This window comes from Hyaena hyaena, unplaced genomic scaffold, assembly GCF_003009895.1.
Source record: "Hyaena hyaena isolate Hyena2069 unplaced genomic scaffold, ASM300989v1 scaffold_45, whole genome shotgun sequence".
Lineage (NCBI taxonomy): Eukaryota > Metazoa > Chordata > Mammalia > Carnivora > Hyaenidae > Hyaena > Hyaena hyaena.
This window is the reverse complement of record NW_024080677.1, coordinates 4,104,137-4,117,384: the sequence shown is the minus strand read 5'-3', so window position 1 is coordinate 4,117,384 and position 13,248 is coordinate 4,104,137.

Below are 13,248 nucleotides of genomic sequence, written 5' to 3'. Positions count from 1 at the left end.
CCCTGTGGCAGCACATGGCTGAGTGGTGTCACATGTGTCAGATCCCCTCTGTCCCCGGAGGTGGCCTCTTCACTCCTCTGAGTTTCCTGAGGGCAGAGAGGACCTGGGGCATTTCTCAACATGTCTTTCTCCTGGAATCTCTGCATCTTTCCAGCTCAGGCTGTCGGAACTCTCTGGATGCGCCAGCTGCTTTGTAAGGAAGCTTCCCTAAGAGCTGCCTGCAGGGCTAAGCCAGACGCCGCCAGAGCCGCAGGTGGCAGTGACGTCAGCTCAGGGCAGTGCCCACGTTCCCTCTGCCCCTGCCACGGACTTCAGGCACCCGGACTTGGCACCCTGACTTGGCACCCTGGCTTGCCTTTCTGCTGCGCTTGTCACAGGGACAGTCCGCCTCTTGTGGGTCCCACGCGATGCACAGACGCTTCCAGCTGGCTGTGACTTCCCTTCCCTGAGAGGGCTCTTCTGGATTCCCGCTCACCTGCAGCCCCCTGATGGCAGCCTCAGCCCACAGGTTGGCCACTTCCTCTGTGCAGGCTCTCGAGCGGGTGTGGCGCTGCCTGAAGTTGCTATTGGCTTAAATTTTGTTCTTCGTTTGTGTAGAGTAAGTCTGGAACAGGGTCTTTGGTCCAGGAAGCTGGAAGATAAATGGACCAATGGAACAGAAAAGAGAGTCTAGAGACTGACCTATGTATATACAGTCACCTGATTTATGAGAAAGGTAACTGCAGTGTAGTGGGGACAGGATGGTCTTTTACTTATTTATTCATTCATTTATTATTTATTTACCTATCTAGTTATCTATTTACTTATCTGCCTCACACATACACAACAATCCAGGTGGCTTTCAGAAGAAGGTCTCTGAGAGAATACAGAGGAGAACACCCTGCTGACCTAGAGTAGCATTTGTTTATTTAGTTCATTTGTTCTTAGTCATGCAACCCAGAGCAGGACTGACAGTGTACTGTATCCTGGACTCTGTGCTGGGCAGCAGATGCAAGACCCAGCCCCTGCCCTCAAAGAGCACACCGTTTAGTCGGGAGGAAGAGATAAGGTACAACAGCAAAGTAGCAGAGGAAGCCCAGAGGTGGGAGCCCCACTTCAGCTCAGGTTGGGAGGGGAGAGGGATTTCTGAAATAGGTGAGGGGTGGGTAGGGAGGAGGTAGCCAGGAGGTGGGGGGGGGGGGGAGGAGAGCATGCCATGCAGAGAAACCAACATCTACAAAGGCAAGGAACCGCACAGTGCAAGGACTGCTATCCATTTCTTTAAAGTGTGTGGAAATTCTCTTGGCTTATTAGTTGCATTCTTGCAGGGAAATATCACTTGTTTGTTTAGCACATTCACCACGATGTGATGCACCATCCAGGGTGGGTCTGATTGTAGTTATGCAGATGGGGAAGCGGGTGCATTTGAAGCCCTTGGGTGCCTTGTTCAAGTCTACCTAGTGCTCCAGCGAGGATGGAGGAATTAGAACTCAGGTATCTGAACGCCTACCTTTGCATCCTTTCCACTACGCCAGGTGGTTGCCAGTTCAACCCTGGCCAAGCCTTTGGAACGTCGGAGAGCCTTTTAGGTTTTGACTTGGGGTCAGATTTCCAATTAGCCAGTTAGTGCCTTCTGGATCCCTGGGCATAGTTAAACCCAAGGGACTGGCACACAGCAGGTTATATGGACGGGGTCACAGAAGATGAGAGACAAAAGTATGCTGAGTGCATAGTGCCCATTTTACACTAAATGGCTAAACGTCGGAAGGTGGCTTTGTAAGGAAATGCTCACTTGGGCGCCATGCCCAACAGCTGCCACTAGGTGGCGCTCGGATGCAGGCGTAAACAGGCCACTGGAGGACTGCAGCGCTTCGGGTAGGTGAACGTGCTGGTATCCGAAACAGAAACCAGAAGGAGGCAGGGAGACTTGGACACACACTCAGGGCGACAACCTCCCCTTGCCGGCTTGCCAAAATCTGCCTTAGTTCATTCGCAAACCCCGGCTGAACGTCCCTGTAGACCTCATGAAGTATGCATGCCCTGAAACCCCCCGGGAGACTGGCAGTAGGCGCCGTGGGCTCTCATCCCTGCCTTGTCGGCCCTCACTGATGCGACCCGCACACGCTGGGCTCCCCCACGTGTGTAAGACACAACCCTGCGCCCACAAGACCCCGAGCGTGCTTGGGCGCAAATCAGCAACGACTATCTTTCTGGATCTTCTGATGGCAAAATTCCAAATGGCCCCAATCAGACCCATTCTCCTCTTGCATCAGTTTTGTTACCCATTGGGAAATCTGTATGGATGACACTTTGAAACCTCAGTTTTCTCATCTGTGATGTGGGGATAATTACGGCCTGTACTTCCTAGGGCCACTGTGAGCATTGTATGAAAGGACAGAATCAAGAGAGCTTTGCAAACTGTACAGTGCTCTATATGCTTACGACTGTAGCCCTACGGCCGGACCATACTTCTGTTTGCTATTTTCTCCTCTTCCTACTCCTGGGTAGCATTTATCACGTGCCAGGCAAGGTTCAAAGTGCATCGTCATTCAAACATCTCCATGTACCCTGTAAGGCAGCGCTTCTATATCCCCAACAGGCTGGTCAGTGGCAGAGGCAGACTTCAAACCCAGGCTATGGCTTCAAAACTCACCCCCTCACCACGGCCCCAGGTGGCCTCTCCTGATCAAAGACACATTGCTGCAATGGAAAACCATGTGCGTTATTTTCCATATTTTCATTTATTATGAGCTGGAGGCTTAAAAGTGCTTTCCCTGTGGTTCTCACCTCTGTTATACACACCTGCAGCCTTGGGGGTCCTCTGAGCTGCCCTTCACTCTCCACCTACTCCCTCCTGGGATGTACTGGAAGAGGGGGGGAGGGCTGAAGGGAAAACGGGAGAAGCGGGATGGGGGTGCTCTGCTCTCTGGGTCCAGCAGGGGCCCTGAGGAGAGATGGGGTCAGAGAGGTGTGTGGGCCGCTTTAGAAGGGTCCAGAAAAGGAAGGAATGCCCAAGGGTGTACTATAGAGTCTTAAGTCAGCAGCCCGGGGGGAGAGCCAAATGCTCTCCAGAGCGCTGGTCTGGTCCCCGCGACAGCAGGGAGCAGGCAGGCCAGGGGCTGGGCTGCCCTGAGCCATGGGGACAGAGGTCCTGACATACTAGATTCAACATGAATCACTTGGGGCTCCTTGCCGTTCTGGCCCCTTCTGAAGGTCGTTGACTCCGAGTGTCTGGCCTAACGATTTGTACCTGCTGCCAAGTGGGACATCTCTGGCTGGTGTCATCTCAGAGCGATTTTACAGACTGAGTTCCTCTTTAAGGGAGGGTCACAGCCCAAGACGGCCACACGGGGGAGAAACGCAAGACCATCAGGACATTCCTTTCCCTACAAACCCTCCCGGGCCCTGGCTGGGGTGTGGGAATTAGGGAGCCTCCCTCCAGCAGGTCCGGAGGTGTGCCATCCTGGTCACTCCACTCGCAGGGATGTGAAGACCCCCCCGTTTGGCCTCGCAGGCTCCTTCTCGCTGGTCTGGCCTGGAAATACCATTCCATCTTCCCCGAGACAGGAATCGTGGCACTGGTGGCCACAGCACGCAGGGCCGAGGAAGGGGCACTGGGTATCAAAACTGACACCGAATCCAGCAGTGGCATTCACTGGGCAAAAGCACCCTGCTTCTTGGGATCTGTGATTTTTTTTTCCTCTGTAAAAAGGTCAGTGTCTCCACCTTGCAGGGTTAAAGATTGAATGAGGCAGTTTGTACAACCGTGAGGCTCAGGCCAGCTTAGGCCTTCCAGCTGTGATCTGGCACGTCACAGAGGAGCATTCTCCTGCCACCCTGGGCCAGAAGGACAGACAGCCTCCACCCACGGGCTGGCAGAGGCCCGGCTGAGCCCTCAGACCCGGCGTTGGCCGGCGCCCCAGGCGCGCTGCAGCTCACGGCCTGCAGGGGGCAGCAGCGGGACGCGAACGGAGGCCAGGCTTCTCCCTGGCGGGCCAGCTGGCTTTCCCTGCAGTCTGGGATAGAAAGTTCTCCTTTGCATCAGTGAATGCAGCTTGGGTCGATTTGTTTTTAAATGGGTGATGTCTGAGATTCCTTTATGAAAGCGCTTCACATCTGGCATTCAAAGAAAATCATCAGTCTAGACTCTCCGGCCTGATAGCAGCTTGTATGAAATTTGGGCCCATCTTTCCAGTAAAAGTGCCTCCCTGCTCCAAGGCTGCGAGCCGCCCTCTCTCCCTCCTTCTCTTCTTGTGACCTTTTATCTCAGCGGGAGCCCTGACTAGAAAGAGGGTTCTGGAAATGTGGTGTGTTTCTCATTAAGTTTCTGCTGCATAAAAGTCACGTGATGCAAAGCTCTTTTCTCCACCCCCCCCACCCCCCGCTTTCTTTCTTTACCCTGCCTATCTACAATAACTCCTACTGCTTAGGTTTTCTTTAATTTGAGATGATTGAAGACCAGAATGTGTTGATATGAAGATTCTAAAAAATCTGTTCCTGGGGTGCTGGGGGCATGTTTGGTTCACTCTTTCTTGGTGTTGAGATGGTCAAACAGAATCCCAAATAGGATGGGTTCTCTACGAGGCTCCAAATGCCCCCTCCCCCCCCTTTTCCTTCTCTTTCCAAATCTGAACATTTCTTTCTTTAAAACCTGAGGCTTTGACTTGGAAATGTTAAGGTCGGAGGCTGCCGGGTGGGTCCTGAGGAGCCCCTGGGGGTCTGCAGGGAATCTCACTGCTCTGGGAAGGTCATTGCTGGGATCCAGCCGCCTCCTTCTCTGCATCTATTGAGATGCTCTCGGCTGAGCCAAGTGGTCTGTGGCAGTGAGAGAGACAGGGAGAGAGAGAGAGAGAGGGAGAGAGGGAGAGAGAGAGAAGAGGCCACAGATCCTGATAGCTGCCAAGTCTCTCTTACCTTTCTCCGGGGCTCATGGCTGGACTGTGTGAGGCTCCCACCCTATGCTGTCTCTGTGAAATGTAAAGTGATGGCTCAGAGTTGGTGCAGCCGGTGTCTCAAAATAGGTCCTGAGTTTCCTGCCTAATGCAAAGGCCCAGGAGAGGAGGAAGCCAATGACACCTGGCAGGTGAGTATTCCAGTCATGGTGGTGGGAACCCTGAGTTTCTCCTCACCCGTTCCCTTCAGTGCTCGGCCAGGGGGGCTCTGCTCTCCGGGCCCTTCACGCTGGTCTTGGCAGTGAGAGGGCCTGGCTTTCATCTTCCTTTGAAGAACAGTGGGGTACCAGAGCTCCTGGGTCAGCATCACCCGCGCGGCCTTGTGGCGGTCCAGGAACCTTGCGCCTCCCTTGGCTGGTTCAGAGGAAATGCTGCTGGCTGCCTCTGCTCCTGGCTTTCCGCTGGCATTTGCCCTTCTCTTCTCCTCCTGGGGTGTCACGTCACCCTCTATTCCCATCATTCACAGAAGCCTTTGTGATTCAGCCCACCCATGCGAGCCTCAGTTCTGAGCTACGGAAAGGAAACAAGGAGCGTGGGCATCTCTTTCTAGTCTGCCTGCCACTAACTCCCTGTGGGACTTGGGGCAAGCCCTTGGACAGTCCTCTGTGTTTGTCCTCATCTTTAAAAAAAATTTTTTTTTAACGTTTGTTTTTGAGGGACAGAGAAAGACAGAGTGTGAGTGGGGGAGGGCCAGAAAAGAGAGGGAGACACAGAATCAGAAGCAGGCTTCAGGCTCTGAGCTGTCGGCCCAGAGCCCTATGCGGGGCTTGAGCCCATGAACCGTGAGATCATAAGATCACGACCTGAGCCGAAGTCAGATGCTTAACCGACTGAGCCGCCCAGGAGCCCCTGTCCTCGTCTTTGCAAACTGGGCTTGGATCTGAGGTTTGCTAAACTCCCAGCTCAAAGAGCTGGTGGCAGCCATTTCTAAATAAAGTTTTATTGGCATCCAGCCTCACCTGTTATTTACACCGTCTCTGTGGCTGCTTTTGCACTGCCAGAGCAGAAGTGAATAGTTGTGAGATCGCATGGCTTGTGAAGCTGAAGGTATTTACTATCCGGCCCTTTACAGGAAGAATGTGCCAACCTCTGGGCTATGGCTTCAGTATCATTTCATTTTCCCTGGAGTGAGGCAGAGTTGTTGCCAGAGCCGCCGTAATTGTATTTCACGGTGACGGGTCACTTGATTGAAGCAGAGGAGGCTGTTTGGCGTCCCAGCCAGACAGCAGGTGAAGGGATCGGTATTAGTCAGCTTGAGCTACCATAACAAAATGCCATAGACTGGGTGATTTAAACAACAGATAAACAGCAGATATTTATTTTCTCACAGGTCTGGAGGCTGAAAGTCTGTCATCAAGATGCTGGCAAATTCAGTGTTATTCTGAGGCCTCCTCGCCTGGCTTGCTGCTACCTGGCTGTGTCCTCACGTGGCCTTTCCTCGGGGCACGGAGGGCACGGAGAGAGCGTGTGGGCTCCCTGCTGTCTCTTTTTATAAGGACACTGATCCCGTTGGATCCGGGCTCCACTCATATGACCTCATTTAACCTTGATTAGCTCCTTGGAGGCTCTGTCTCAAATACAGTCACGTTGGGATTGGGGTTCAAGATAAGAATTTCTTTTTTCAATTTCTTTTTATTTATTTTGAGAGAGAGAGAGAGAGCATGAGGGAGGAGGAGCAGAGAGAGAAGGAGAGAGAGGGAATCCCAAGCAGACTCTGCACTGTTAGCGCAGAGCCCGACGTGGGGCTCCAACCCACTGAACCATGAGATCATGACCTGAGCTGAAACCCAGAGTTGGGTGCTTAACCGACTGAGTCACCCAGGTGCCCCTCAACATAGGAATTTAGTGGTGGGGGGGGGTACACAATTCAGACCATGACAAGGTCCCAATCATTTTCTCAGGGGACTTTCTAATTATGCCGACCTGACGAGGAGACTAAGGCCATAGGGGTTCAGATGCTCGTTCTGTGTCTTAGGTGAGATTCCCCAGGATTAACCCGGGGATGAGGACTGTGTGCAAGGGATGCACTGAAGATGAGCCCCGCGGGGGTTGGGGAGTGGTCAGGGCAGAGCGCAGGCACAGCACCCCAGGGGCAGCTTCTCTGCAGCCCGCAGGGCAGCTGGGAGCCTGAGATGCCGGCACCTGTCAGCACTGGCTAAGGGCTGCCTCGGGGCAACGTCAAGTCCCAGGCATTTCCAGTCTCTGCGGGTGTGGGCAAAGCAGCTCTGGTGGCCTGAAGGCGGAAGCCAACTCTGGAAGCCAGATCCCAGGGAAGCCAGCGGAGGGCCAGACGGCAAGCGGAAAGGGGATCACGGGGTACCTTGGCAAGGAAGGGGCTGTGTGGCTGCCTCCCAGAAGGGCAAAGCGGAGTCCATAACAAGACGTATATCCAAGATTACCTGCGATCAATCCGGTAAAACAAAATTGGCATGTCTGCCGGAATGTTCTACGCTTGGAAGAACAGAGGAAGTGACCGAAACTTGTGTGTGCTGACATTCCCAGACCGGGCACCCAGTAGTTGCTCAGTTAGGTTTGAGGGCTGTGAGCAGGGGGGCTGAGTGGAAGCTGGGCAAGCAGGCAGAGTGAGGGACAACAGCCGGGGGTCAGGCTTAGGAGCGAGCCAGCCCGGGCACAATCAGGACATCTGCCCTTGGCCGACAGTCCATGCAGCCTCGGGGTTTGACCATTTGCCCCAGTGAAGGACTTTTCTGAGTCTGAGTTTCAAAGACTATCTTCACTACATGGGGCAGGGGGTGGTCTTTCCCTAGGGGGGTTGAGGTAGAGGGCACTGAAGTGGGGGGGGTGGTGTTGGAAACACAGCACTCAAGCAGCATGAGTGGGATTTTGCTTCTGCCTTGATTTTTCCACACGTCTGGGAACAAACAGAATAGTGGCCGATTTCACATGTTTTTGCAGTTTTGTCACATCGCCTACATCCCCCCCCCCCCTTTGGGAGAATTGAACTGAGAAACTATTAGAAATAATGAGAGTTCAGTAAGGCAGCCAGTCACAAAATAAATGTACAAAAATCAATAGCTTTCCTATTTCCAACAGTAACCACTTAGAAAAAATAATGGAAAAGAAAGATCTCGTTCACAACAGAAACAAAAGGTATTTATCACCTCGAAGCAAACTGATAGAAGATGCATGGACTCCCCATCTCCCCTCCATCCCAGGCATCACTCTGGGTTGAGGGGGAGACTTGTTAGGACTAGAGCTTAGGTTCCGGGCCCCCAACCCTTCAGACTCTGCCAGGGAGGGCTGGGGGCCGGCGTTTCCTGGCTCTCTGGGTGGGAGGCATGTTGAAGACATAGGCTCCTGCTGGCTGCTCTTGGCACCTGGGCCTGCTGGTTGCCTGTCACAGTTGCTGTGGGTGCCTGGGGGCAGGGCCTGGGCTGTAGGAGGACATCGGGTGAAGCAGAGAGCCATGGGACATGGCACAGTGGTATGGTGGCGGGGGGGGGGTGCCTTGCTGACTCTGGGAGCCTACAGGGTTGACCGCGTCTACCACTCTGCTGTGTCTCTGTGGCCATGTCAGTGTGGGTGCGGGTCGTAACTGTTATCGCTGGCATCACGTCTGGGATGGGGTGAGGTCAAGGAAGGAAATCCAGGACTCCTTCATTCTGGGAACTTTCTAGGATAACCTCTGACTCAGGTGGAAGTATCACATGTATTAGTCAGGATGTTTTTCCTTTGCAAATGGCAGGAAGCCTTGCCGAACCTACCCTGACCCTGGTAACTTCTGCAAAGAAAAGAAAAAGAAACAAAAAGAAAAGAAAAGAGAAAAGAAAAGAAAAAGATACAAGAGAACTGTATCCCATTTATTGCCTTTTGGTGCAGTGCACAGGTTTGTGGACTGCTAGCCCTGTGGCTGCCGCAGGGGCCTGCTTTGTTTATTCTCCTGTAGCGCTGGAAGGGAAAGGTCATCAGCACCCTGCAGGAATAGCCTGACTCAGTGGCAGGCAGGAGAGGTGGGTCAACACTCCAGCCCCCTTGCCCCTTGGGCAGGACGGCTCTGAAACGGGTGCTCCACAAAATATTTGGGAGTTTCTGAGTGGGACTGAGCCCAAGTTGGCCTTTAGCTGTTATCTGCTCCTTAATGTACCTTCTCTCTGTCTTCTTTCCTCATTCCCCTGCTGGCATTTTCTGGGATTGCTTCTCAAAGACATTTTTATTGCATATGAATCCCTTATTTCAGGGTCTTCTTCAGAAGGAGAGTCCACTGAAGGAGGAAGGAGAGCGGGGGGCTGTGGATATTGATTTAGCCTCATGTAACTGAAGTCCAGGCATGGATTTGTCTTCAGGTAATGTTAGACCCAGTAGACTCATATGAGTAGCATTAGGACTTGGTCTCTGTCTTCCTATCACTTGGCTAGACTTTCTCCCCAGAGCAGACTTTCTTAACATAGCGGCTCCCACCACATGTAGGCTTATATTCTCCCAACTAAACTACCTGAGCAGAAAGAAGAGAACTTATTTTTGTGAATAGTTCCAAGAAAGTCATAGAATGGTAAACCACTGGCCTGACTTGCTTACCTCTCTGAGTCATCACTGAGGCCGGGTGGATGGAAGGGACTGGCTGACTAGCCTTGAGTCATGTGCCTACGGTTTCCTTCAGGTTCTCTTCTGTGCACCCCTTTCTACGTCTCCCACCCACTCCACTACTAGACTGGAAAGATCAGAAGCAGAGATAAGGGCTTTGAGTTGCAGAAGTAGATAGAGCAGACCCTTGCCCCTGGGCATGTGGGGTCTGTTTATTTGTAAAAGCAAGGAGCCCTGATTTATCTGGCCTTCTAGACTCTAATCACCTGCTAACCATCAGATTGTATTGGTGAACGTTTTCAGAGAATCTCTGGGTAGGCCAGACCATTTTGTCTCAAAGTTAGGAGATAAAAAAAGAAAATGAACATCCCAGCTGAAGTACCTCATCTGTCTACTTTTCAGACTAATGACTTCTGTAAAGAAATTGAGTTTTTTAAATATTTCTTTTTTTTTAGAGAGAGAGACAGACAGACAGACAGAGTGTGAGCAAGGGAAGGGCAGAGAGAGAGAGAGAGAGAGAGAGAGAGAGAATCTGAAGCAGGCTCCAGGCTTTGAGCTGTCAGCACAGAGCCTGATGCAGGGCTTGAACTCACAAACTGTGAGATCATGATCTGAGCCAAAGAGGAACAATCAACAGACTAAGCCACCCAGGCGCCCCAAGAAACTAATCTTTGATCATCAGGGAAATACAAATCAAAATCACACTGAGATACCACCTTATGCCTGTCAGAGTGGCTAAAATGAACAAATCAGGAGACTACAGATGCTGGCGAGGATGTGGAGAAACGGGCACCCTCCTACACTGTTGGTGGGAACGTAAACGGGTGCAGCCCCTCTGGAAAACAGTATGGAGGTTCCTCAAAAAATTAACAAGAGAACTCCCCTATGACCCAGCAATAGCACTGCTAGGAATTTACCTAAGGGATACAGGAGTGCTGATGCCCAGGGGCACATTAACCCCAATGGTCATAGCAGCACTTGCAACAATAGCCAAATCATGGAAAGAGCCTAAATGTCCATCAACTGACAAATGGATCAAGAAAATGTGGTTTATCTACACAATAGAATACTACCTGGCAATGAGAAAGAATGAAATCTGGCCATGTGTAGCAACATGGATGGAACTTGAGGGTGTTATGCTGAGGAAAATAAGTCAGGCAGAGAAGGATAGGTACCATATGTGTGCACATATAGGAGGATCAGGAGGAACTTAACGGAGGACCGTGGAGGAGAAGAAGGGGGGAGACAGTGGGGGAGAGGGAGGGAGGCAAACCATGAGAGACTGTTGAATGCTAAGAACAGAGGGCTGATGGGGGTGGGGGAAAGGGGAAGGGGAGTGATGGGCATGGGGGAGGGCACTTGTTGGGATGAGCACTGGGTGTTATATAGAAACAACTTGACAGTAAACTATTGAAGTTAAAAAGAGAAACTGATCTTTGACAAGAAAATAGAAGATGGGTAAGGAACTAATATCTGGAGGCGGCTCCTGCCAGGCATCATCTGTACAGCTGTGATTCACTTCACACCAACCTGCGGTGTTCATCTGGCCAGTGGGCACAGCAAAGCCAGATGATATTGAGTCAGGTGCCAAAAAAGCAAAACAGGGATCCCGAGTCAGCACCATTACATTCCTGGGCCGTGTTTTAGAAGTCTTCCCTCAGAGAATGGTTTTGGGAGAGAGAGAGCACTGCTCTACTGGTTCTGTGGGTAAGACGGACACTCTTTGCATTGGTCTATGTCCTCTGATGTTGGAAAGCAGAAACTTTAACCTAGTAGGGCATGGTCGTACATGGTGCAAGAATTAGAAGCCACCCAGCAGTGCTTGGGAAGTCACAGGGAGCTCAAGAGCCAACAGTGAGCAGTTTGTTCAGATCCAGGCTGGAGAAGCCTGTCTATGGAGTCCACAAAACAGGCAAGAGAAGTGGAAGACAGTTGAACTTGGAAAGCAAGGGACCTGCCTGTGGGTTGTTAGGACTTTCTCTGCATAGTGCCTGGTGCACTGTGGGTGCACAGCACATATTTAGTGGTGGCTTGTTTTTTAAAGTTATGTATTTTGAGAAAGAGGGAGAGAGAGGGAGAGCATGTGCACAAGCAGGGGAGGGGCAGAGAGAGAGAGAGAGAGAGGGAGAGAGAGAGAGAATCCGAAGCAGGGTCTGTACTGTCAGTGCAGAGCCCCATGTGGGACTTGATCTATAACCGTGAGATCATGATCTGAGCCCAAATCAAGAGTCGTTTGCTTAACTGACTGAGCCACCCAGGCGCTCCACTTTTTTTTATTTAATACCACACACTGCTTTCCAAATAGCTTTCCATGACAACAGATAAATCATTTCTGATGGTTGCATAGTAGTTCCAAATCATTCAATTTATTTAACATTCTATTGAATGAACTGTTCAAAATCGTTAAAATATTTAACTATTTAATTCCTTATTTTTTGAATGTTTGAATAGTTGGATAGTCTTCCATTTTCTGAGGATATTAATGTTGGGAATGAATATTCTTACACTTAACATTGTTACAAATTTTTCAGATTAATTTCCCTAAGATATATGTAGAACATAATTGCTTGGTTAAATAGCATGCACATTTTAAGGGTTGTCTACTTATTTATTTTTTGGATGCACACAGCCAAGTATATATCCATCTATAATAAGGAAAAACACAATTTATTTGTAAAATTAAGCAATCAGGATTTGCCCTTGGTATAGTCTTGGGCGAGACCTATCTGTCATATCTTAGCACAACTTAGCACTCTGAAGCTAATTAAGTAATTTTTGTGAGTCACTGGATGAGATTTGAAAATCCTTTCTTTGCTTTTGATGTCCATCACCCTGTTCCGTGAATCTCTGGAGAGGATGAACATTTTGTCTTTGGGGCTGTGATATCATGTCTCCTGTAACTTATATTCCGCTCTGCTTCCTCTCCACCCCCCATAACCTCATTAGGGCCTCACACAGGATCCAGATTCCAAAAATACTTGTGGAATTAAGTGTTGGCAAGAGTGTGAGAAATCCAGACTTGCACACACTGTTGGTGGGAGTATTAATTGGTACAGCCACTTTGAAGGCAATTTGGCAGCACCTATTAAAATGTAAAATGTGCTTACCCTGTGATTCAGCAATTACACTTCTCCGTGGCTTCTCAAGAGAAACTTTTACACCTGTGCAGATGTTTACTGCAGCACCGATCCTGTCAGTGAAAACCTGGAAGCAACTCAAATGTCTGTCAATAGGGGAATGATTGAAATGAAAAAGATTCTGTTCTGCGCAGTAGTTTAGGAGAATGAAATAGACAAGAGACTAAGAACTGGGTCCTGTAGATCCAATCCAGTCCAGGAGTATATCTTACTTTGCTTGCACAGTATTTTGGTCCGAGATAATCTACAACCATTTTAGCGGGTTGATTCTTGTTATTTGTTGTTTCTTTATGTTCTATAACATAAACATTGTTTCTTTATGTTCTATAAAAATTGCCGTGAACACGGAGTTAGCAAATACTGAACTATTACTCGTAGTGGAAATAAAGGGTGAGGTTCCTGTGAGCCTCTGGCCACATTTCATCAGCCAATAAATACATAACCTTGTTTTACGTGGGTTTTTGTTTAAAGACTTTATTTAATATACATTATTGATTAATTGACATTGAACTCACGGCCCATCGCACTGTACCTCAAGTCTGAAGGAGGCTGATCTCACAGTTGTATTTTCTCCATGAGGGCACATCATAGTCTTTTTGCCCTTGGGAACAATTGGATTGTATTTCAGCACTTAGCCA